The sequence below is a fragment of the Oryzias latipes genome, chromosome 6, assembly GCF_002234675.1.
Source record: "Oryzias latipes chromosome 6, ASM223467v1".
Taxonomy (NCBI): domain Eukaryota; kingdom Metazoa; phylum Chordata; class Actinopteri; order Beloniformes; family Adrianichthyidae; genus Oryzias; species Oryzias latipes.
Genome location: NC_019864.2, coordinates 31839109 through 31864698, shown reverse-complemented (window position 1 = coordinate 31864698; position 25590 = coordinate 31839109). Strand labels below are relative to the sequence as shown.

The 25590-nt window shown below is 44.6% G+C and overlaps 1 protein-coding gene across 5 annotated transcripts in view; it reads right to left on the bottom strand.

The window, feature by feature from the left end:
- Positions 1 to 25358, bottom strand: part of LOC111947557 (USP6 N-terminal-like protein) — a 31116-nt gene extending 5758 nt beyond the window's left edge. The window contains exon 1 of one of the 5 annotated variants that reach the window (XM_023956185.1): positions 24872 to 25358. The gene's annotated coding sequence lies outside the window, so the exon portion shown is untranslated. Of the gene's footprint in view, positions 1 to 24169; positions 24652 to 24871 lie in introns of those variants that run through there. The other 4 variants (XM_023956183.1, XM_023956179.1, XM_023956187.1 and 1 more) reach the window with 4 other exon arrangements.
- Between the last annotated feature and the right edge of the window lie 232 nt (positions 25359 to 25590).

The following is a 25590-nucleotide window of genomic DNA, read 5'->3' as shown; positions in this document are numbered from 1 at the left end:
TCTCCGTTCTGTCACGATGTTACAGAGTCTCCGCTCTGTTACAATGTCACAGAGTCTTTCTTCTGTTACGATGTTCAAGAGTCTTTGTTCTGTAACGATGTTCCAGAGTCTCCGCTCTGTTACAATGTCACAGAGTCTTTCTTCTGTAACGATGTTCCAGAGTCTTTGCTCTGTAACGATGTTCAAGAGTCTTTGTTCTGTAACAATGTTCCAGAGTCTCAATTCTGTCATGATGTTCCAGAGTCTTTGTTCTGTAACGATGTTCAGAAGTCTCCATTCTGTTACAATGTTACAGAGCCTCCGTTCTGTAACGATGTTCCAGAGTCTCCGTTCTGTCACGATGTTACAGAGCCTCCGTTCTGTAACGATGTTCCAGAGTCTTTGTTCTGTAACGATATTCCAGAGTCTTTGTTCTGTAACGATGTTCCAGAGTCTTTGTTCTGTAACGATGTTCAAGGGTCTTTGTTCTGTAACGATGTTGCAGAGTCTGTGTTCTGTTACGATGTTCCAGAACCTCTGTTCTGTAACGATGTTCCAGCGTCTTTGTTCTGTAACGATGTTCCAGAGTCTCCGTTCTGTCACGATGTTACAGAGTCTGTGTTCTGTTACGATGTTTCAGAACTTCCTTTCTGTAACGATGTTCCAGAGTCTTTGTTCTGTAACGATGTTCCAGAGTCTCCGTTCTGTAACGATGTTCCAGAGTATCCGTTCTGTTACGATGTTCCAGAGTCTTTGTTCTGTTACGATGTTTCAGAACTTCCTTTCTGTGACGATGTTCCAGAGTCTTTGTTCTGTAACGATGTTCCAGAGTCTCCGTTCTGTAACGATGTTCCAGAGTATCCGTTCTGTTACGATGTTCCAGAGTCTTTGTTCTGAAACGATGTTTCAGAGTCACCGTTCTGTAACGATGTTCCAGAGTCTCCGTTCTGTCACGATGTTCCAGAGTCTCCGTTCTGTCACGATGTTCCAGAGTCTTTGTTCTGTAACGATATTCCAGAGTCTTTGTTCTGTAACGATGTTCCAGAGTCTTTGTTCTGTAACGATATTCCAGAGTCTTTGTTCTGTAACGATGTTCCAGAGTCTTTGTTCTGTAACGATGTTCAAGAGTCTTTGTTCTGTAACGATGTTGCAGAGTCTGTGTTCTGTTACGATGTTCCAGAACCTCTGTTCTGTAACGATGTTCCAGCGTCTTTGTTCTGAAAAGATGTTTAAGAGTCACCGTTCTGTTACAATGTTACAGAGTCTCCGTTCTGTAACAATGTTCCGGAGTCTCCGTTCTGTCAGGATGTTACAGAGTCACCGGTCTGTTACGATGTTCCAAAATCTTTGTTCCGTAACGATGTTCCAGAGTCTTTGTTCTGTAATTATGTTCCAGAGCCTCTGTTCTGTAACGATGTTCCAGAGTCTCCGTTCTGTCAGGATGTTACAGAGTCACCGGTCTGTTACGATGTTCCAAAATCTTTGTTCCGTAACGATGTTCCAGAGTCTTTGTTCTGTAATTATGTTGCAGAGTCTGTGTTCTGTTACGATGTTCCAGAGTCTCCGTTCTGTCAGGATGTTACAGAGTCACCGGTCTGTTACGATGTTCCAAAATCTTTGTTCCGTAACGATGTTCCAGAGTCTTTGTTCTGTAACGATGTTGCAGAGTCTGTGTTCTGTTACGATGTTCCAGAACCTCTGTTCTGTAACGATGTTCCAGCGTCTTTGTTCTGTAACGATGTTCCAGAGTCTCCGTTCTGTCACGATGTTACAGAGTCTGTGTTCTGTTACGATGTTTCAGAACTTCCTTTCTGTAACGATGTTCCAGAGTCTTTGTTCTGTAACGATGTTCCAGAGTCTCCGTTCTGTAACGATGTTCCAGAGTATCCGTTCTGTTACGATGTTCCAGAGTCTTTGTTCTGTTACGATGTTTCAGAACTTCCTTTCTGTGACGATGTTCCAGAGTCTTTGTTCTGTAACGATGTTCCAGAGTCTCCGTTCTGTAACGATGTTCCAGAGTATCCGTTCTGTTACGATGTTCCAGAGTCTTTGTTCTGAAACGATGTTTCAGAGTCACCGTTCTGTAACGATGTTCCAGAGTCTCCGTTCTGTCACGATGTTCCAGAGTCTCCGTTCTGTCACGATGTTCCAGAGTCTTTGTTCTGTAACGATATTCCAGAGTCTTTGTTCTGTAACGATGTTCCAGAGTCTTTGTTCTGTAACGATATTCCAGAGTCTTTGTTCTGTAACGATGTTCCAGAGTCTTTGTTCTGTAACGATGTTCAAGAGTCTTTGTTCTGTAACGATGTTGCAGAGTCTGTGTTCTGTTACGATGTTCCAGAACCTCTGTTCTGTAACGATGTTCCAGCGTCTTTGTTCTGAAAAGATGTTTAAGAGTCACCGTTCTGTTACAATGTTACAGAGTCTCCGTTCTGTAACAATGTTCCGGAGTCTCCGTTCTGTCAGGATGTTACAGAGTCACCGGTCTGTTACGATGTTCCAAAATCTTTGTTCCGTAACGATGTTCCAGAGTCTTTGTTCTTTAATTATGTTCCAGAGCCTCTGTTCTGTAACGATGTTCCAGAGTCTCCGTTCTGTCAGGATGTTACAGAGTCACCGGTCTGTTACGATGTTCCAAAATCTTTGTTCCGTAACGATGTTCCAGAGTCTTTGTTCTGTAATTATGTTCCAGAGCCTCTGTTCTGTAACGATGTTCCAGAGTCTCCGTTCTGAAACAATGTTACAGAGTCTTTGTTCTGAAACGATGTTTCAGAGTATCCGTTCTGTTACGATGCTTCAGAGACTTTGTTCTGTTACGATGTTCCAGAGTCTCCGTTCTGTTACGATGTTACAGAGTCTCCATTCTATAACGATGTTCCAGAGTCTTTGTTCTGTAACACTGTTTCAGAGTCTCCGTTCTTTAACGATGTTCAAGAGTCTTTGTTCTGTAACGATGTTCCAGAGTATTTGTTCTTTAACGATGTTCCAAAGTCTCCGATCTGTAACGATGTTCCACAGCCTCCGTTCTGTCACGATGTTCCAGAGTCTCTGTTCTGTAACGATGTTCCACAGTCTTTGTTCTGTAATTGATGTTCCAGAATCTCCGTTCTGTTAAGATGTGCCAGAGCCTCCGTTCTGTAACGATGTTCCAGAGTATTTGTTTTGTAACGATGTTCCGGAGTCTTTGTTCTGTCACGATGTTCCAGAGCCTCCGTTCTGTAACGATGTTCCAGAGCCTCCGTTCTGTAACGATGTTCCACAGTCTTTGTTCTAAAACGATGCTCCAGAGTCTTTGTTCTGTAACGATGTTCCAGAGTCTCCGTTCTGTTACGATGTTCCAGAGTCTCCGTTCTGTAACGATGTTGCAGAGTCTGTGTTCTGTTACGATGTTCCAGAGTCTCCGTTCTGTTACGATGTTCCAAAGTCTCCGTTCTTTTAAGATGTTCCAGAGTCTTTGTTTTGTAACGATGTTCAAGAGTCTCCATTCTGTTACAATGTCACAGAGTCTTTCTTCTGTAACGATGTTCCAGAGTCTCCGTTCTATCACGATGTTACAGAGTCTCAATTCTGTCATGATGTTCCAGAGTCTTTGTTCTGTAACGATGTTCAGGAGTCTCCGTTCTATCACGATGTTACAGAGTCTCAATTCTGTCACGATGTTACAGAGTCTTTCTTCTGTAACGATGTTCCAGAGTCTCCGTTCTGTCACGATGTTACAGAGTCTTTCTTCTGTTACGATGTTCAAGAGTCTTTGTTATGTAACGATGTTCCAGAGTCTCCGCTCTGTTACAATGTCACAGAGTCTTTCTTCTGTAACGATATTCCAGAGTCTTTGCTCTGTAACGATGTTCAAGAGTCTTTGTTCTGTAACAATGTTCCAGAGTCTCAATTCTGTCATGATGTTCCAGAGTCTTTGTTTTGTAACGATGTTCAGAAGTCTCCATTCTGTTACAATGTTACAGAGCCTCCGTTCTGTAACGATGTTCCAGAGTCTCCGTTCTGTCACGATGTTACAGAGCCTCCATTCTGTAACGATGTTCCAGAGTCTTTGTTCTGTAACGATATTCCAGAGTCTTTGTTCTGTAACAATGTTCCAGAGTCTTTGTTCTGTAACGATGTTCAAGAGTCTTTGTTCTGTAACGATGTTGCAGAGTCTGTGTTCTGTTACAATGTTCCAGAACCTCTGTTCTGTAACGATGTCCAGCGTCTTTGTTCTGTAACGATGTTCCAGAGTCTCCGTTCTGTCACGATGTTACAGAGTCTGTGTTCTGTTAAGATGTTTCAGAACTTCCTTTCTGTAACGATGTTCCAGAGTCTTTGTTCTGTAACGATGTTCCAGAGTCTCCGTTCTGTAACGATGTTCCAGAGTATCCGTTCTGTTACGATGTTCCAGAGTCTTTGTTCTGAAACGATGTTTCAGAGTCACCGTTCTGTCACGATGTTCCAGAGTCACCGTTCTGTCACGATGTTCCAGAGTCTCTGTTCTGTCACGATGTTACAGAGTCTGTGTTCTGTTACGATGTTTCAGAACTTCCTTTCTGTAACGATGTTCCAGAGTCTTTGTTCTGTAACGATGTTCCAGAGTCTCCGTTCTGTAACGATGTTCCAGAGTATCCGTTCTGTTACGATGTTCCAGAGTCTTTGTTCTGAAACGATGTTTCAGAGTCACCGTTCTGTAACGATGTTCCAGAGTCTCCGTTCTGTCACGATGTTCCAGAGTCTTTGTTCTGTAACGATGTTCCAGAGTCTTTGTTCTGTAACGATGTTGCAGAGTCTGTGTTCTGTTACGATGTTCCAGAACCTCTGTTCTGTAACGATGTTCCAGCGTCTTTGTTCTGAAAAGATGTTTCAGAGTCACCGTTCTGTAACCATGTTCCAGAGTATTTGTTATGTAACAATGTTCCAGAGTCTCCGATCTGTAACGTTGTTCCAGAGTCACCGTTCTGTTACGATGTTCCAGAGTCTCCGTTCTGTTACGATGTTCCAGAGCCTCTGTTCTGTTACAATGTTACAGAGTCTCCGTTCTGTAACAATGTTCCGGAGTCTCCGTTCTGTCAGGATGTTACAGAGTCACCGGTCTGTTACGATGTTCCAAAATCTTTGTTCCGTAACGATGTTCCAGAGTCTTTGTTCTGTAATTATGTTCCAGAGCCTCTGTTCTGTAACGATGTTCCAGAGTCTCCGTTCTGTCAGGATGTTACAGAGTCACCGGTCTGTTACGATGTTCCAAAATCTTTGTTCCGTAACGATGTTCCAGAGTCTTTGTTCTGTAATTATGTTCCAGAGCCTCTGTTCTGTAACGATGTTCCAGAGTCTCCGTTCTGAAACAATGTTACAGAGTCTTTGTTCTGAAACGATGTTTCAGAGTATCCGTTCTGTTACGATGCTTCAGAGACTTTGTTCTGTTACGATGTTCCAGAGTCTCCGTTCTGTTACGATGTTACAGAGTCTCCATTCTATAACGATGTTCCAGAGTCTTTGTTCTGTAACACTGTTTCAGAGTCTCCGTTCTTTAACGATGTTCAAGAGTCTTTGTTCTGTAACGATGTTCCAGAGTATTTGTTCTTTAACGATGTTCCAAAGTCTCCGATCTGTAACGATGTTCCACAGCCTCCGTTCTGTCACGATGTTCCAGAGTCTCCGTTCTGTAACGATGTTCCACAGTCTTTGTTCTGTAATTGATGTTCCAGAATCTCCGTTCTGTTAAGATGTGCCAGAGCCTCCGTTCTGGAACGATGTTCCAGAGTATTTGTTTTGTAACGATGTTCCGGAGTCTTTGTTCTGTCACGATGTTCCAGAGCCTCCGTTCTGTAACGATGTTCCACAGTCTTTGTTCTGAAACGATGCTCCAGAGTCTTTGTTCTGTAACGATGTTCCAGAGTCTCCGTTCTGTTACGATGTTCCAGAGTCTCCGTTCTGTAACGATGTTGCAGAGTCTGTGTTCTGTTACGATGTTCCAGAGTCTCCGTTCTGTTACGATGTTCCAGAGTCTCCGGTTTGTAACGATGTTGCAGAGTCTGTGTTCTGTTACGATGTTCCAGAGTCTCCGTTCTGTTACGATGTTCCAAAGTCTCCGTTCTTTTAAGATGTTCCAGAGTCTTTGTTTTGTAACGATGTTCAAGAGTCTTTGTTCTGTAACGATATTCCAGAGTCTACGTTCTGTTACGATGTTCCAGAATCTCCGTTCTGTTAAGATGTTCCAGAGCCTCCGTTCTGTAACGATGTTACAGAGTCTCCGTTCTGTTACGATGTTCCAGAGTCTTTGTTCTGTAACGATGTTCCAGAGTCTTAGTTCTGTAACGATATTCCAGAGTCTACGTTCTGTTACGATGTTCATGAATCTCCGTTCTGTTAAGATGTTCCAGAGCCTCCGTTCTGTAAAGATGTTCCAGAGCCTCCGTTCTGTTACGATGTTCCAGAGTCTCCGTTCTGTAACGATGTTCCAGAGCCTCCGTTCTGTAACGATGTTCCAGAGCCTCCGTTCTGTTACGATGTTCCAGAGTCTCCGTTCTGTTACGATGTTCCAGAGTCTCCGTTCTGTAAAGATGTTGCAGAGTCTGTGTTCTGTTACAATGTTCCAGAGCCTCCGTTCTGTTACGATGCTTCAGAGTCTTTGTTCTGTAACGAAGTTCCAGAGTCTACGTTCTGTTACGATGTTCCAGAATCTCCGTTCTGTTAAGATGTGCCAGAGCCTCCGTTCTGTAACGATGTTCCAGAGTATTTGTTTTGTAACGATGTTCCAGAGTCTCCGTTCTGTTACGATGTTCCAGAGTCTCCGTTCTGTTACGATGTTCCAGAGTCTCCGTTCTTTAACGATGTTGCAGAGTCTCCGTTCTGTTACGATGTTCCAAAGTCTTTGTTCTGTAACGATGCTCCAGAGTCTTTGTTCTGTAACGATGTTCCAGAGTCTCTGTTCTGTTACGATGTTCCAGAGTCTCCGTTCTGTAACGATGTTGCAGAGTCTGTGTTCTGTTACGATGTTCCAGAGTCTCCGTTCTGTTACGATGTTTCAGAGTCACCGTTCTGTAACAATGTTCCAGAGTCTTTGTTATGTAACAATGTTCCAGAGTCTCCGATCTGTAACGTTGTTCCAGAGTCACCGTTCTGTTACGATGTTCCAGAATCTCCGTTCTGTTAAGATGTGCCAGAGCCTCCGTTCTGTAACGATGTTCCAGAGTATTTGTTTTGTAACGATGTTCCGGAGTCTTTGTTCTGTCACGATGTTCCAGAGCCTCCGTTCTGTAACGATGTTCCACAGTCTTTGTTCTGAAAGGATGCTCCAGAGTCTTTGTTCTGTAACGATGTTCCAGAGTCTCCGTTCTGTTACGATGTTCCAGAGTCTCCGTTCTGTAACGATGTTGCAGAGTCTGTGTTCTGTTACGATGTTCCAGAGTCTCCGTTCTGTTACGATGTTCCAGAGTCTCCGTTCTGTAACGATGTTGCAGAGTCTGTGTTCTGTTACGATGTTCCAGAGTCTCCGTTCTGTTACGATGTTCCAAAGTCTCCGTTCTTTTAAGATGTTCCAGAGTCTTTGTTTTGTAACGATGTTCAAGAGTCTTTGTTCTGTAACGATATTCCAGAGTCTACGTTCTGTTACGATGTTCCAGAATCTCCGTTCTGTTAAGATGTTCCAGAGCCTCCGTTCTGTAACGATGTTACAGAGTCTCCGTTCTGTTACGATGTTCCAGAGTCTTTGTTCTGTAACGATGTTCCAGGGTCTTTGTTCTGTAACAATATTCCAGAGTCTACGTTCTGTTACGATGTTCCAGAATCTCCGTTCTGTTAAGATGTTCCAGAGCCTCCGTTCTGTAACGATGTTCCAGAGCCTCCGTTCTGTTACGATGTTCCAGAGCCTCCGTTCTGTAACGATGTTCCAGAGCCTCCGTTCTGTAACGATGTTCCAGAGCCTCCGTTCTGTTACGATGTTCCAGAGTCTCCGTTCTGTTACGATGTTCCAGAGTCTCCGTTCTGTAAAGATGTTGCAGAGTCTGTGTTCTGTTACAATGTTCCAGAGCCTCCGTTCTGTTACGATGCTTCAGAGTCTTTGTTCTGTAACGATGTTCCAGAGTCTACGTTCTGTTACGATGTTCCAGAATCTCCGTTCTGTTAAGATGTGCCAGAGCCTCCGTTCTGTAACGATGTTCCAGAGTATTTGTTTTGTAACGATGTTCCAGAGTCTCCGTTCTGTTAAGATGTTCCAGAGTCTCCGTTCTGTAACGATGTTGCAGAGTCTGTGTTCTGTTACGATGTTCCAGAGTCTCCGTTCTGTTACGATGTTTCAGAGTCACCGTTCTGTAACAATGTTCCAGAGTCTTTGTTATGTAACAATGTTCCAGAGTCTCCGATCTGTAACGTTGTTCCAGAGTCACCGTTCTGTTACGATGTTCCAGAATCTCCGTTCTGTTAAGATGTGCCAGAGCCTCCGTTCTGTAACGATGTTCCAGAGTATTTGTTTTGTAACGATGTTCCGGAGTCTTTGTTCTGTCACGATGTTCCAGAGCCTCCGTTCTGTAACGATGTTCCACAGTCTTTGTTCTGAAAGGATGCTCCAGAGTCTTTGTTCTGTAACGATGTTCCAGAGTCTCCGTTCTGTTACGATGTTCCAGAGTCTCCGTTCTGTAACGATGTTGCAGAGTCTGTGTTCTGTTACGATGTTCCAGAGTCTCCGTTCTGTTACGATGTTCCAGAGTCTCCGTTCTGTAACGATGTTGCAGAGTCTGTGTTCTGTTACGATGTTCCAGAGTCTCCGTTCTGTTACGATGTTCCAAAGTCTCCGTTCTTTTAAGATGTTCCAGAGTCTTTGTTTTGTAACGATGTTCAAGAGTCTTTGTTCTGTAACGATATTCCAGAGTCTACGTTCTGTTACGATGTTCCAGAATCTCCGTTCTGTTAAGATGTTCCAGAGCCTCCGTTCTGTAACGATGTTACAGAGTCTCCGTTCTGTTACGATGTTCCAGAGTCTTTGTTCTGTAACGATGTTCCAGGGTCTTTGTTCTGTAACAATATTCCAGAGTCTACGTTCTGTTACGATGTTCCAGAATCTCCGTTCTGTTAAGATGTTCCAGAGCCTCCGTTCTGTAACGATGTTCCAGAGCCTCCGTTCTGTTACGATGTTCCAGAGCCTCCGTTCTGTAACGATGTTCCAGAGCCTCCGTTCTGTAACGATGTTCCAGAGCCTCCGTTCTGTTACGATGTTCCAGAGTCTCCGTTCTGTTACGATGTTCCAGAGTCTCCGTTCTGTAAAGATGTTGCAGAGTCTGTGTTCTGTTACAATGTTCCAGAGCCTCCGTTCTGTTACGATGCTTCAGAGTCTTTGTTCTGTAACGATGTTCCAGAGTCTACGTTCTGTTACGATGTTCCAGAATCTCCGTTCTGTTAAGATGTGCCAGAGCCTCCGTTCTGTAACGATGTTCCAGAGTATTTGTTTTGTAACGATGTTCCAGAGTCTCCGTTCTGTTAAGATGTTCCAGAGTCTCCGTTCTGTTACGATGTTCCAGAGTCTCCGTTCTTTAACGATGTTGCAGAGTCTCCGTTCTGTTACGATGTTCCAAAGTCTTTGTTCTGTAACGATGCTCCAGAGTCTTTGTTCTGTAACGATGTTCCAGAGTCTCCGTTCTGTTACGATGTTTCAGAGTCACCGTTCTGTAACAATGTTCCAGAGTCTTTGTTATGTAACAATGTTCCAGAGTCTCCGATCTGTAACGTTGTTCCAGAGTCACCGTTCTGTTACGATGTTCCAGAGTCTCCGTTCTGTTACGATGTTCCAGAGCCTCTGTTCTGTTACAATGTTACAGAGTCTCTGTTCTGTAACAATGTTCCGGAGTCTCCGTTCTCTCAGGATGTTACAGAGTCACCGGTCTGTTACGATGTTCCAAAATCTTTGTTCCGTAACGATGTTCCAGAGTCTTTGTTCTGTAATTATGTTCCAGAGCCTCTGTTCTGTAACGATGTTCCAGAGTCTCCGTTCAGAAACAATGTTACAGAGTCTTTGTTCTGAAACGATGTTTCAGAGTATCCGTTCTGTTACGATGTTACAGAGTCTCCATTCTATAACGATGTTCCAGAGTCTTTGTTCTGTAACACTGTTTCAGAGTCTCCGTTCTTTAACAATGTTCAAGAGTCTTTGTTCTGTAACGATGTTCCAGAGTATTTGTTCTTTAACGATGTTCCAAAGTCTCCGATCTGTAACGATGTTCCACAGCCTCCGTTCTGTCACGATGTTCCAGAGTCTCCGTTCTGTAACGATGTTCCACAGTCTTTGTTCTGTAATTGATGTTCCAGAATCTCCGTTCTGTTAAGATGTGCCAGAGCCTCCGTTCTGTAACGATGTTCCAGAGTATTTGTTTTGTAACGATGTTCCGGAGTCTTTGTTCTGTCACGATGTTCCAGAGCCTCCGTTCTGTAACGATGTTCCACAGTCTTTGTTCTGAAACGATGCTCCAGAGTCTTTGTTCTGTAACGATGTACCAGAGTCTCCGTTCTGTTACGATGTTCCAGAGTCTCCGTTCTGTAACGATGTTCCAGAGTCTCCGTTCTGAAACGATGTTGCAGAGTCTGTGTTCTGTTACGATGTTCCAGAGTCTCCGTTCTGTTACGATGTTCCAAAGTCTCCGTTCTTTTAAGATGTTCCAGAGTCTTTGATTTGTAACGATGTTCAAGAGTCTTTGTTCTGTAACGATATTCCAGAGTCTACGTTCTGTTACGATGTTACAGAGTCTCCGTTCTGTTACGATGTTCCAGAGTCTTTGTTCTGTAACGATGTTCCAGAGTCTTTGTTCTGTAACGATATTCCAGAGTCTACGTTCTGTTACGATGTTCCAGAATCTCCGTTCTGTTAAGGTGTTCCAGAGCCTCCGTTCTGTAACGATGTTCCAGAGCCTCCGTTCTGTTACGATGTTCCAGAGTCTCCGTTCTGTAACGATGTTCCAGAGCTTCCGTTCTGTAACGATGTTCCAGAGCCTCCGTTCTGTTACGATGTTCCAGAGTCTCCGTTCTGTTACGATGTTCCAGAGTCTCCGTTCTGTCAAGATGTTGCAGAGTCTGTGTTCTGTTACAATGTTCCAGAGCCTCCGTTCTGTTACGATGCTTCAGAGTCTTTGTTCTGTAACGATGTTCCAGAGTCTACGTTCTGTTACGATGTTCCAGAATCTCCGTTCTGTTAAGATGTGCCAGAGCCTCCGTTCTGTAACGATGTTCCAGAGTATTTGTTTTGTAACGATGTTCCAGAGTCTCCGTTCTGTTAAGATGTTCCAGAGTCTCCATTCTGTTACGATGTTCCAGAGTCTCCGTTCTGTAACGATGTTGCAGAGTCTCCGTTCTGTTACGATGTTCCAAAGTCTTTGTTCTGTAACGATACTCCAGAGTCTTTGTTCTGTAACGATGTTCCAGAGTCTCCGTTCTGTTACGATGTTCCAGAGTCTCCGTTCTGTAACGATGTTGCAGAGTCTGTGTTCTGTTACGATGTTCCAGAGTCTCCGTTCTGTTACGATGTTCCAAAGTCTCCGTTCTTTTAAGATGTTCCAGAGTCTATGTTTTGTAACGATGTTCAAGAGTCTTTGTTCTGTAACGATATTCCAGAGTCTACGTTCTGTTACGATGTTCCAGAATCTCCGTTCTGTTAAGATGTTCCAGAGCCTCCGTTCTGTAACGATGTTCCAGAGTCTCCGTTCTGTTACGATGTTCCAGAGTCTCCGTTCTGTAACGATGTTGCAGAGTCTGTGTTCTGTTACGATGTTCCAGAGTCTCCGTTCTGTTACGATGTTCCAAAGTCTCCGTTCTTTTAAGATGTTCCAGAGTCTTTGTTTTGTAACGATGTTCAAGAGTCTTTGTTCTGTAACGATATTCCAGAGTCTACGTTCTGTTACGATGTTCCAGAATCTCCGTTCTGTTAAGATGTTCCAGAGCCTCCGTTCTGTAGCGATGTTCCAGAGCCTCCGTTCTGTAACGATGTTTCAGAGTCTCCGTTCTGTAACGATGTTGCAGAGTCTGTGTTCTGTTACGATGTATCAGAGCCTCCGTTCTGTTACGATGCTTCAGAGTCTTTGTTCTGTAACGATGTTCCAGCGTCTCCGTTCTGTTACGATGTTCCAGAGTCTCCGTTCTGTTAAGATGTTCCAGAGTCTTTGTTCTGTAACGATGTTCCAGAGTCTCCGTTCTGTAACGATATTCTAGAGTCTACGTTCTGTTACGATGTTCCAGAATCTCCGTTCTGTTAAGATGTTCCAGAGCCTCCGTTCTGTAACGATGTTCTAGAGTCTCCGTTCTGTAACGATGTTGCAGAGTCTGTGTTCTGTTACGATGTTCCAGAGCCTCCGTTCTGTAACGATGTTCCAGAGCCTCCCTTCTGTAACGATGTTCCATAGTCTCCGTTCTGTAACGATGTTGCAGAGTCTGTGTTCTGTTACGATGTTCCAGAGTCTCCGTTCTGTTACGATGTTCCAAAGTCTCCGTTCTTTTAAGATGTTCCAGAGTCTTTGTTTTGTAACGATGTTCAAGAGTCTTTGTTCTGTAACGATATTCCAGAGTCTACCTTCTGTTACGATGTTCCAGAATCTCCGTTCTGTTAAGATGTTCCAGAGCCTCCGTTCTGTAACGATGTTACAGAGTCTCCGTTCTGTTACGATGTTCCAGAGTCTTTGTTCTGTAACGATGTTCCAGAGTCTTAGTTCTGTAACGATATTCCAGAGTCTACGTTCTGTTACGATGTTCATGAATCTCCGTTCTGTTAAGATGTTCCAGAGCCTCCGTTCTGTAAAGATGTTCCAGAGCCTCCGTTCTGTTACGATGTTCCAGAGTCTCCGTTCTGTAACGATGTTCCAGAGCCTCCGTTCTGTAACGATGTTCCAGAGCCTCCGTTCTGTTACGATGTTCCAGAGTCTCCGTTCTGTTACGATGTTCCAGAGTCTCCGTTCTGTAAAGATGTTGCAGAGTCTGTGTTCTGTTACAATGTTCCAGAGCCTCCGTTCTGTTACGATGCTTCAGAGTCTTTGTTCTGTAACGAAGTTCCAGAGTCTACGTTCTGTTACGATGTTCCAGAATCTCCGTTCTGTTAAGATGTGCCAGAGCCTCCGTTCTGTAACGATGTTCCAGAGTATTTGTTTTGTAACGATGTTCCAGAGTCTCCGTTCTGTTACGATGTTCCAGAGTCTCCGTTCTGTTACGATGTTCCAGAGTCTCCGTTCTTTAACGATGTTGCAGAGTCTCCGTTCTGTTACGATGTTCCAAAGTCTTTGTTCTGTAACGATGCTCCAGAGTCTTTGTTCTGTAACGATGTTCCAGAGTTTCTGTTCTGTTACGATGTTCCAGAGTCTCCGTTCTGTAACGATGTTGCAGAGTCTGTGTTCTGTTACGATGTTCCAGAGTCTCCGTTCTGTTACGATGTTTCAGAGTCACCGTTCTGTAACAATGTTCCAGAGTCTTTGTTATGTAACAATGTTCCAGAGTCTCCGATCTGTAACGTTGTTCCAGAGTCACCGTTCTGTTACGATGTTCCAGAATCTCCGTTCTGTTAAGATGTGCCAGAGCCTCCGTTCTGTAACGATGTTCCAGAGTATTTGTTTTGTAACGATGTTCCGGAGTCTTTGTTCTGTCACGATGTTCCAGAGCCTCCGTTCTGTAACGATGTTCCACAGTCTTTGTTCTGAAACGATGCTCCAGAGTCTTTGTTCTGTAACGATGTTCCAGAGTCTCCGTTCTGTTACGATGTTGCAGAGTCTGTGTTCTGTTACGATGTTCCAGAGTCTCCGTTCTGTTACGATGTTCCAGAGTCTCCGTTCTGTTACGATGTTGCAGAGTCTGTGTTCTGTTACGATGTTCCAGAGTCTCCGTTCTGTTACGATGTTCCAGAGTCTCCGTTCTGTAACGATGTTGCAGAGTCTGTGTTCTGTTACGATGTTCCAGAGTCTCCGTTCTGTTACGATGTTCCAAAGTCTCCGTTCTTTTAAGATGTTCCAGAGTCTTTGTTTTGTAACGATGTTCAAGAGTCTTTGTTCTGTAACGATATTCCAGAGTCTACGTTCTGTTACGATGTTCCAGAATCTCCGTTCTGTTAAGATGTTCCAGAGCCTCCGTTCTGTAACGATGTTACAGAGTCTCCGTTCTGTTACGATGTTCCAGAGTCTTTGTTCTGTAACGATGTTCCAGAGTCTTTGTTCTGTAACGATATTCCAGAGTCTACGTTCTGTTACGATGTTCCAGAATCTCCGTTCTGTTAAGATGTTCCAGAGCCTCCGTTCTGTAACGATGTTCCAGAGCCTCCGTTCTGTTACGATGTTCCAGAGTCTCCGTTCTGTAACGATGTTCCAGAGCCTCCGTTCTGTAACGATGTTCCAGAGCCTCCGTTCTGTTACGATGTTCCAGAGTCTCCGTTCTGTTACGATGTTCCAGAGTCTCCGTTCTGTAAAGATGTTGCAGAGTCTGTGTCTGTTACAATGTTCCAGAGCCTCCGTTCTGTTACGATGCTTCAGAGTCTTTGTTCTGTAACGATGTTCCAGAGTCTACGTTCTGTTACGATGTTCCAGAATCTCCGTTCTGTTAAGATGTGCCAGAGCCTCCGTTCTGTAACGATGTTCCAGAGTATTTGTTTTGTAACGATGTTCCAGAGTCTCCGTTCTGTTAAGATGTTCCAGAGTCTCCGTTCTGTTACGATGTTCCAGAGTCTCCGTTCTTTAACGATGTTGCAGAGTCTCCGTTCTGTTACAATGTTCCAAAGTCTTTGTTCTGTAACGATGCTCCAGAGTCTTTGTTCTGTAACGATGTTCCAGAGTCTCCGTTCTGTTACGATGTTTCAGAGTCACCGTTCTGTAACAATGTTCCAGAGTCTTTGTTATGTAACAATGTTCCAGAGTCTCCGATCTGTAACGTTGTTCCAGAGTCACCGTTCTGTTACGATGTTCCAGAGTCTCCGTTCTGTTACGATGTTCCAGAGCCTCTGTTCTGTTACAATGTTACAGAGTCTCCGTTCTGTAACAATGTTCCGGAGTCTCCGTTCTCTCAGGATGTTACAGAGTCACCGGTCTGTTACGATGTTCCAAAATCTTTGTTCCGTAACGATGTTCCAGAGTCTTTGTTCTGTAATTATGTTCCAGAGCCTCTGTTCTGTAACGATGTTCCAGAGTCTCCGTTCAGAAACAATGTTACAGAGTCTTTGTTCTGAAACGATGTTTCAGAGTATCCGTTCTGTTACGATGTTACAGAGTCTCCATTCTATAACGATGTTCCAGAGTCTTTGTTCTGTAACACTGTTTCAGAGTCTCCGTTCTTTAACAATGTTCAAGAGTCTTTGTTCTGTAACGATGTTCCAGAGTATTTGTTCTTTAACGATGTTCCAAAGTCTCCGATCTGTAACGATGTTCCACAGCCTCCGTTCTGTCACGATGTTCCAGAGTCTCCGTTCCGTAACGATGTTCCACAGTCTTTGTTCTGTAATTGATGTTCCAGAATCTCCGTTCTGTAACGATGTTCCAGAGTATTTGTTTTGTAACGATGTTCCGGAGTCTTTGTTCTGTCACGATGTTCCAGAGCCTCCGTTCTGTAACGATGTTCCACAGTCTTTGTTCTGAAACGATGCTCCAGAGTCTTTGTTCTGTAACGATGTACCAGAGTCTCCGTTCTGTTACGATGTTCCAGAGTCTCCGTTCTGTAACGATGTTCCAGAGTCTCCGTTCTGAAACGATGTTGCAGAGTCTGTGTTCTGTTACGATGTTCCAGAGTCTCCGTTCTGTTACGATGTTCCAAAGTCTCCGTTCTTTTAAGATGTTCCAGAGTCTTTGATTTGTAACGATGTTCAAGAGTCTTTGTTCTGTAACGATATTCCAGAGTCTACGTTCTGTTACGATGTTACAGAGTCTCCGTTCTGTTAAGATGTTCCAGAGCCTCCGTTCTGTAACGATGTTCCAGAGCCTCCGTTCTGTTACGATGTTCCAGAGTCTCCGTTCTGTAACGATGTTCCAGAGCTTCCGTTCTGTAACGATGTTCCAGAGCCTCCGTTCTGTTACGATGTTCCAGAGTCTGTGTTCTGTTACGATGTTCCAGAGTCTCCGTTCTGTAAAGATGTTGCAGAGTCTGTGTTCTGTTACAATGTTCCAGAGCCTCCGTTCTGTTACGATGCTTCAGAGTCTTTGTTCTGTAACGATGTTCCAGAGTCTACGTTCTGTTACGATGTTCCAGAATCTCCGTTCTGTTAAGATGTGCCAGAGCCTCCGTTCTGTAACGATGTTCCAGAGTATTTGTTTTGTAACGATGTTCCAGAGTCTCCGTTCTGTTAAGATGTTCCAGAGTCTCCATTCTGTTACGATGTTCCAGAGTCTCCGTTCTGTAACGATGTTGCAGAGTCTCCGTTCTGTTACGATGTTCCAAAGTCTTTGTTCTGTAACGATACTCCAGAGTCTTTGTTCTGTAACGATGTTCCAGAGTCTCCGTTCTGTTACGATGTTCCAGAGTCTCCGTTCTGTAACGATGTTGCAGAGTCTGTGTTCTGTTACGATGTTCCAGAGTCTCCGTTCTGTTACGATGTTCCAAAGTCTCCGTTCTTTTAAGATGTTCCAGAGTCTATGTTTTGTAACGATGTTCAAGAGTCTTTGTTCTGTAACGATATTCCAGAGTCTACGTTCTGTTACGATGTTCCAGAATCTCCGTTCTGTTAAGATGTTCCAGAGCCTCCGTTCTGTAACGATGTTCCAGAGTCTCCGTTCTGTTACGATGTTCCAGAGTCTCCGTTCTGTAACGATGTTGCAGAGTCTGTGTTCTGTTACGATGTTCCAGAGTCTCCGTTCTGTTACGATGTTCCAAAGTCTCCGTTCTTTTAAGATGTTCCAGAGTCTTTGTTTTGTAACGATGTTCAAGAGTCTTTGTTCTGTAACGATATTCCAGAGTCTACGTTCTGTTACGATGTTCCAGAATCTCCGTTCTGTTAAGATGTTCCAGAGCCTCCGTTCTGTAGCGATGTTCCAGAGCCTCCGTTCTGTAACGATGTTTCAGAGTCTCCGTTCTGTAACGATGTTGCAGAGTCTGTGTTCTGTTACGATGTATCAGAGCCTCCGTTCTGTTACGATGCTTCAGAGTCTTTGTTCTGTAACGATGTTCCAGCGTCTCCGTTCTGTTACGATGTTCCAGAGTCTCCGTTCTGTTAAGATGTTCCAGAGTCTTTGTTCTGTAACGATGTTCCAGAGTCTCCGTTCTGTAACGATATTCTAGAGTCTACGTTCTGTTACGATGTTCCAGAATCTCCGTTCTGTTAAGATGTTCCAGAGCCTCCGTTCTGTAACGATGTTCTAGAGTCTCCGTTCTGTAACGATGTTGCAGAGTCTGTGTTCTGTTACGATGTTCCAGAGCCTCCGTTCTGTAACGATGTTCCAGAGCCTCCCTTCTGTAACGATGTTCCATAGTCTCCGTTCTGTAACGATGTTGCAGAGTCTGTTTTCTGGTATGATGTTCCAGAGCCTCCGTTCTCTTACGATGCTTCAGAGTCTTTGTTCTGTAACGATGTTCCAGAGCCTTTGTTCTGTAACAATGTTCCAGAGTCTTTGTTCTGTAACGATATTCCAGAGTCTACGTTCTGTTACGATGTTCCAGAATCTCCGTTCTGTAAGATGTTCCAGAGCCTCCGTTCTGTAACGATGTTCCAGAAAATCCGTTCTGTTACGATGTTCCAGAGTCTCCGTTCTGTTACGATGCTTCAGAGTCTTTGTTCTGTAACGATGTTCCAGAGTCTTTGTTCTGTAACGATATTCCAGAGTCTACGTTCTGTTACGATGTTCCAGAATCTCCGTTCTGTTAAGATGTTCCAGAGTCTCCGTTCTGTTACGATGTTCCAGAGTCTCCGTTCTGTAACGATGTTGCAGAGTCTGTGTTCTGAGATTCAAAGATTCAAGATTCAAAGAGTTTATTGTCATGTGCACAGTAAAGAAACGGGTTTCCCTGCACAATGAAATTCTTTCTTTGCTGTCTGCTCCGAATGCCCAAAAGTATAGAGGAAACAAAAACAATTCACTCACATCATACACACAAAAACACAAGATGTCGAGTGGCTGTTGCAAAAGTGCAAATGTGCAAAAGTGACAGTGACAGTAGCAGCAATTAGGGTAAGCAAAGGTGCAGTTTGTTTTTCCAGACTCCAGTCAGCTGTTAAGGAGTCTGATGGCAGAGGGAAAGAAAGAGTTCTTGAGTCTGGTGGTCCTGCACTTCACACTCCTGTACCTCCGTCCTGAGGGGAGGAGAGTGAACAGTCCTCGTTGCGGGTGGGTGGGGTCCTTGATGATGGAGGCAGCTCTCCTGCACACCCTGCGTTTGTAGATGCTCTGCAGCGAGGGAAGAGGAGTCCTGGTGATCTTGGACGCAGTCTTTACCACTCTCTGCAGGCGTTTGCGGTCCGCAGCGGTAGAGCTGCCGTACCACACTGTGATGCCGCTGGTCAGGATGGACTCAACCATGCAGCTGTAGAAGTTGCTGAGGATCTTCGGGGACATGCCGAACCTCCTCAGCCTCCTCAGAAAGTACAGCCGCTGATGAGCCTTCTTCACCAGCTGTGACGTGTTTAGTGTCCAGGTGAGGTCCTGGCTGAGGTGGACCCCCAGATATCTGAAGCTGCTCACCCTCTCCACTTCCAGACCTCGGATAAGAAGCGGCTGATGAGGGTTCCTCCTCTCCTTCCTCATGTCCACTATCATCTCCTTTGTCTTGTCTGTGTTGAGGGTGAGGTTGTTGTCCTCACCCCATGTCACCAGACTGGCCACCTCCCTCCTGTAGGCTGCTTCGTCCCCGCCAGTGATTCTGTTACGATGTTCCAGAGCCTCCGTTCTGTTACGATGCTTCAGAGCCTTTGTTCTGTAACGATGTTCCAGAATCTCCGTTCTGTTACGATGTTCCAGAGTATTTGTTTTGTAACGATGTTCCGGAGTCTTTGTTCTGTCACGATGTTCCAGAGCCTCCGTTCTGTAACGATGTTCCACAGTCTTTGTTCTGAAACGATGCTCCAGAGTCTTTGTTCTGTAACGATGTTCCAGAGTCTCCGTTCTGTTAAGATGTTCCAGAGTCTCCGTTCTGTAACGATGTTGCAGAGTCTGTTTTCTGGTACGATGTTCCAGAGTCTCCGTTCTGTTACGATGTTCCAGAGTCTCCGTTCTGTAACGATGTTGCAGAGTCTGTGTTCTGTTACGATGTTCCAGAGTCTCCGTTCTGTTACGATGTTCCAAAGTCTCCGTTCTTTTAAGATGTTCCAGAGTCTTTGTTTTGTAACGATGTTCAAGAGTCTTTGTTCTGTAACGATATTCCAGAGTCTACGTTCTGTTACGATGTTCCAGAATCTCCGTTCTGTTAAGATGTTCCAGAGCCTCCGTTCTGTAACAATGTTCCAGAGTCTCCGTTCTGTTACGATGTTCCAGAGTCTCCGTTCTGTTAAGATGTTCCAGAGTCTTTGTTCTGTAACGATGTTCCAGAGTCTTTGTTCTGTAACGATATTCCAGAGTCTACGTTCTGTTACGATGTTCCAGAATCTCCGTTCTGTTAAGATGTTCCAGAGCCTCCGTTCTGTTACGATGTTCCAGAGTCTCCGTTCTGTAACGATGTTCCAGAGCCTCCGTTCTGTAACGATGTTCCAGAGCCTCCGTTCTGAAACGATGTTCCAGAGCCTCCGTTCTGTTACGATGTTCCAGAGTCTCCGTTCTGTTACGATGTTCCAGAGTCTCCGTTCTGTAACGATGTTGCAGAGTCGGTGTTCTGTTACAATGTTCCAGAGCCTCCGTTCTGTTACGATGCTTCAGAATCTTTGTTCTGTAACGATGTTTCAGAGTCTATGTTCTGTTACGATGTTCCAGAATCTTTGTTCTGTTAAGATGTGCCAGAGCCTCCGTTCTGTAACGATGTTCCAGAGTATTTGTTTTGTAACGATGTTCCAGAGTCTCCGTTCTGTTACGATGTTCCAGAGTCTCCGTTCTGTTACGATGTTCCAGAGTCTCCGTTCTGTAACGATGTTGCAGAGTCTCCGTTCTGTTACGATGTTCCAAAGTCTTTGTTCTGTAACGATGCTCCAGAGTCTTTGTTCTGTAACGATGTTCCAGAGTCTCCGTTCTGAAACAATGTTACAGAATCTTTGTTCTGAAACGATGTTTCAGAGTATCCGTTCTGTTACGATGCTTCAGAGACTTTGTTCTGTTACGATGTTCCAGAGTCTCCGTTCTGTTACGATGTTACAGAGTCTCCATTCTATAACGATGTTCCAGAGTCTTTGTTCTGTAACACTGTTTCAGAGTCTCCGTTCTTTAACGATGTTCAAGAGTCTTTGTTCTGTAACGATGTTCCAGAGTCTCCGTTCTGTTACGATGTACCAAAGTCTTTGTTCTGTAACGATGTTCCAGAGTCTCCGTTCTGTTACGATGTTCCAGAGTCTCCGTTCTGTAACGATGTTGCAGAGTCTGTGTTCTGTTACGATGTTCCAGAATCTCCGTTCTGTTAAGATGTTCCAGAGTCTCCGTTCAGTAACGATGTTGCAGAGTCTGTGTTCTGTTACGATGTTCCAGAGCCTCCGTTCTGTAACGATGTTCCAGAGCCTCCGTTCTGTAACGATGTTCCATAGTCTCCGTTCTGTAACGATGTTGCAGAGTCTGTGTTCTGGTATGATGTTGCAGAGCCTCCGTTCTGTTACGATGCTTCAGAGTCTTTGTCCTGTAACGATGTTCCAGAGTCCCCGTTCTGTTGCGATGTTCCAGAGTCTCCGTTCTGTTAAGATGTTCCAGAGTCTTTGTTCTGTAACAATGTTCCAGAGTCTTTGTTCTGTAACGATATTCCAGAGTCTACGTTCTGTTAAGATGTTCCAGAGCCTCCGTTCTGTAACGATGTTCCAGAAACTCCGTTCTGTTACGATGTTCCAGAGTCTCCGTTCTGTTACGATGCTTCAGAGTCTTTGTTCTGTAACGATGTTCCAGAGTCTTTGTTCTGTAACGATATTCCAGAGTATACGTTCTGTTACGATGTTCCAGAATCTCCGTTCTGTTAAGATGTTCCAGAGCCTCCGTTCTGTTACGATGCTTCAGAGTCTTTGTTCTGTAACGATGTTCCAGAATCTCCGTTCTGTTACGATGTTCCAGAGTCTCCGTTCTGTGAAGATGTTCCAGAGTCTTTGTTCTGTAACGATGTTCCAGAGTCTTTGTTCTGTAACGATATTCCAGAGTCTTTGTTCTATAACGTTATTCTAGAGTCTCCGTTTTGTAACGATGTTGCAGAGTCTGTGTTCTGTTACGATATTCCAGAGTCTATGTTTTGTTACGATGTTCCAGAATCTCCGTTCTGTTAAGATGTTCCAGAGCCTCCGTTCTTTTAAGATGTTCCAGAGTCTTTGTTCTGTAACGATGTTGCAGAGTCTGTGTTCTGTTACGATGTTCCAGAGCCTCCGTTCTGTTACGATGCTTCAGAGTCTTTGTTCTGTAACGATGTTCCAGAGTCTCCGTTCTGTTACGATGTTCCAGAGTCTCCGTTCTGTTAAGATGTTCCAGAGTCTTTGTTCTGTAACGATGTTCCAGAGTCTTTGTTCTGTAACGATATTCTAGAGTCTACGTTCTGTTACGATGTTCCAGAATCTCCTTTCTGTTAAGATGTTCCAGAGCCTCCGTTCTGTAACGATGTTCCAGAGTCTCCGTTCTGTAACGATGTTGCAGAGTCTGTGTTCTGTTACGATGTTCCAGAGCCTCCGTTCTGTAACGATGTTCCAGAGCCTCCGTTCTGTAACGATGTTCCAGAGTCTCCGTTCTGTAACGATGTTGCAGAGTCTGTGTTCTGGTATGATGTTCCAGAGCCTCCGTTCTGTTACGATGTTCCAGAATCTCCGTTCTGTTAAGATGTTCCAGAGCCTCCGTTCTGTAACGATGTTCCAGAGTCTACGTTCTGTTACGATGTTCCAGAATCTCCGTTCTGTTAAGATGTTCCAGAGCCTCCGTTCTGTAACGATGTTCCAGAGCCTCCGTTCTGTTACGATGTTCCAGAGTCTCCGTTCTGTTACGATGCTTCAGAGTCTTTGTTCTGTAACGATGTTCCAGAGTCTTTGTTCTGTAACGATATTCCAGAGTCTACATTCTGTTACGATGTTCCAGAATATCCGTTCTGTTAAGATGTTTCAGAGCCTCCGTTCTGTAACGATGTTCCAGAATCTGTGTTCTGTAATGATGTTGCAGAGTCTGTGTTCTGTTACGATGTTCCAGAGTCTTTGTTCTGTAACGATATTCCAGAGTCTCCGTGTTGTTACGATGTTACAGAATCTTTGTTCTGTAACGATTTTCCAGAGCCTCCGTTCTGTAACGATGTTGCAGAGTATTTGTTCTGTAAGGATGTTCCAGAGCCTCCGTTCTGCAGCTTACAAACGGACAGTCAAACAGGAACATCCCAAGATGGCGGCGTTTGACCTTTTTAAGACTGAAAACATCCATACATCCATCCAAACAAACATCCTAACCTGATTAGATAAGCTCGGCCTCCACAGACCAAAGGATTGATGGAGAGCAGGAATTAGAAAAACGATCCATTTATTAAATTCTGGATCATGAAGTTTCACTCAGAGCTGGAGCTGAAAGCTGGAAGTCCTCCACTGTCATCATCGTGTAGAAGAAAAGCTTCTTGTTTCCTCTGCAGCCATTTCAGATTCTAACATCAATGTTTGTAGAGATTATTAGGACGTTCCACCACTTTATCAGCTGATCCATGTTTCCATGATCCATGTCCAAGCCTGTTTGCACAAATTATACTAGAATAAATTAGACAGGACTGGATCCAGCTTTTTAACTAGATCCAGCTGTTCAACTACATCCAGCTGTTTAACTAGATCCAGATGTTCTACTAGATCCAGTTGTTCTACTAGATCCAGCTGTTTAACTAGATCCAGCTGTTCTACTAGATCCAGCTGTTCTACTAGATCCAGCTGTTCAACTTCATCCAGCTTTTTAACTAGATCCAGCTGTTCAACTAGATCCAGCTGTTTACTAGATCCAGCTGTTCTACTAGATGCAGCTATTCCACTAGATCCAGTTGTTCTACTAGATCCAGCTGTTCAACTAGACCCAGCTGTTTAACTAGATCCAGCTGTTCTACTAGATCCAGCTGTTCTACTAGATCCAGCTGTTCAACTAAATCGAGCTGTTCAACTAGATCCAGCTGTTCTACTAGATCCAGCTGTTCTACTAGATCCAGCTGTTCTACTAGTTCCAGCTGTTCAACTAAATCGAGCTGTTTATCTAGATCCAGCTGTTCTACTAGATGCAGCTGTTTAACTAGATCCAGTTGTTCTACTAGATCCAGCTGTTCAACTAGATCCAGCTGTTCTACTAGATCCAGCTGTTTAACTAGATCCAGCTGTTCAACTAGATCCAGCTGTTTAACTAGATCCAGCTGTTCTACTAGATGCAGCTATTCCACTAGATCCAGTTGTTCTACTAGATCCAGCTGTTCAACTAGATCCAGCTGTTTAACTAGATCCAGCTGTTCTACTAGATGCAGCTATTCCACTAGATCCAGTTGTTCTACTAGATCCAGCTGTTCAACTAGATCCAGCTGTTTAACTAGATCCAGCTGTTCTACTAGATCCAGCTGTTCTACTAGATCCAGCTGTTCAACTAAATCGAGCTGTTTAACTAGATCCAGCTGTTCTACTAGATGCAGCTATTCCACTAGATCCAGTTGTTCTACTAGATCCAGCTGTTCAACTAGATCCAGCTGTTTAACTAGATCCAGCTGTTCTACTAGATCCAGCTGTTCTACTAGATCCAGCTGTTTAACTAGATCCAGCTGTTCTACTAGATCCAGCTATTCCACTAGATCCAGCTGTTCTACTAGATCCAGCTGTTCTACTAGATCCAGTTGTTCTGCTAGATCCAGCTGTTCTACTGATCCAGTTGTTCCACTAGATCCAGCTGTTCTACTAGATCCAGTTGTTCCACTAGATCCAGCTGTTCCACTAGATTCAACTTTTCAAACAGGATTCTGTTTGAAACCAGCAAACTTTGGAGCCAACTGGAGCCTGAAACTGTTTCTGTCCTTGCTGTACGTGTGGGTGGGGGAACCTGCTGCTGTTCTGGATCCAGGTCCCGCTCCGGAACTTGACCCGAACCACCAAAGCTTGAACCGATTCTAACATTAAGGGGAAGTTGATTTTGACCACGTGCGCACAAGCGCTGGTCTTTCAAATGACCCCCCCCCCCCTCCCCCGGCCTACCTTCTCTGCAGCTGTCCTCCTCTCATCCTCTCTCCCCACCGTCGGCCCGGACTGAAGCCTCCAGTCAACCGGAGAACTTGACACCCCCCCCCCCCCATCTCACGCAGCTCCGCGTGCCCGAATGCGCGAGCTGAAAGCAGCTGCTCGATTCGGCGACCAGTGTAGATGTAAAGCGCACGCGGACAGCGGTGAGGGGCGTGGCTCTGCCATTGACTGTGGGTCAGATTAGGTGAAGAGGAACCGGAACCGGCTCTTGTTGAAGACTGACGGTTTCTGAGACTTTCCGCTGATCTCCGGTCAAACAGCGGAACTACTCTCCCGTTAAATGCTGTTTCATTTCAATCAGTCCGAGCTTTGGGCTACGTTTTATTTGTATGCGTGTCGTTTATTCTAACGGACTTAACTCGTAACAATTAAAGATGCCGTTTCCCCAAGGAGGTGCTGGCGCCCTCTGCTGGACACGGAGCGAACAACGGGGTTCCGCTCGGAGTTTACCGTCTCAAAAAGTGTAAAAACAACATAAACATGTGCTATGAAATTGGCACAAGAATATTAAGTAATAAGTATTCTAATAAAGTCGCTGCACTTTAGCTCATTTATCTGGAGTCCTGTCGCTTCCAGATGAAGAAACACGTGACCATTCATCAGAACCTAAAGCGGATCCGCGGGTCTCTGTCATGAAAACGGTTTCAGGCAGCTCACCTGGGCCGTCCCGTCAGGATCCCCTCTGCCGTCCCTTTTGGGGTCATTCCAGGTCGCAGATCAAAGGCTCCGACCGTCACTTGTCGTCCGCGCGCGTGCTGCTCTCCCCCGGTGACGGTTTCCCGCTGGGCCTCGTGACTCTGATCCGCGCAGACTTTTTTGGGTTTCCCCGTTCACGTCAGGATGCTCAATGCTCGGTCACACCTTTCATCACGCCGCACCCACTTCCGGCCTGCAGCGTCTTCTTCAGAACTTCACCGCTGGAGGCGAACAGCTGGTCACAGCTGGAACGGACCCGGATGTGACGGGGGCGTGGACCCGTTCTTCACCACCACGTTCTTTAGCACGCATGAGTCCCATCCTCAACCTACAGTCTGAGGATACTTGGATGGAATTAATGACCAAATGATGCATTATTAACATCTATGAACTTTTTCATATTTGAGGGATTCTATCCATCAACCAATCTGCTCCACTTTCTTAACCACTGTCTTTTTAATAATGGCTAACAATGCAGTCGCGTCTGAACATACAAGATTTCTTATGGGGGGGGGGGTCAAACTCATTTTCACTGAGGGCCACATCAGCATAGCGGCTGTCCTCAGAGGGCCAGATATAACTTATACATGTAACTAAATGTAATGAAAAATACATGTAAATACTCCTTGATGTTAAACAACTCATTATTTCTTTATTATAACTTTTTAAAGTGACCATAG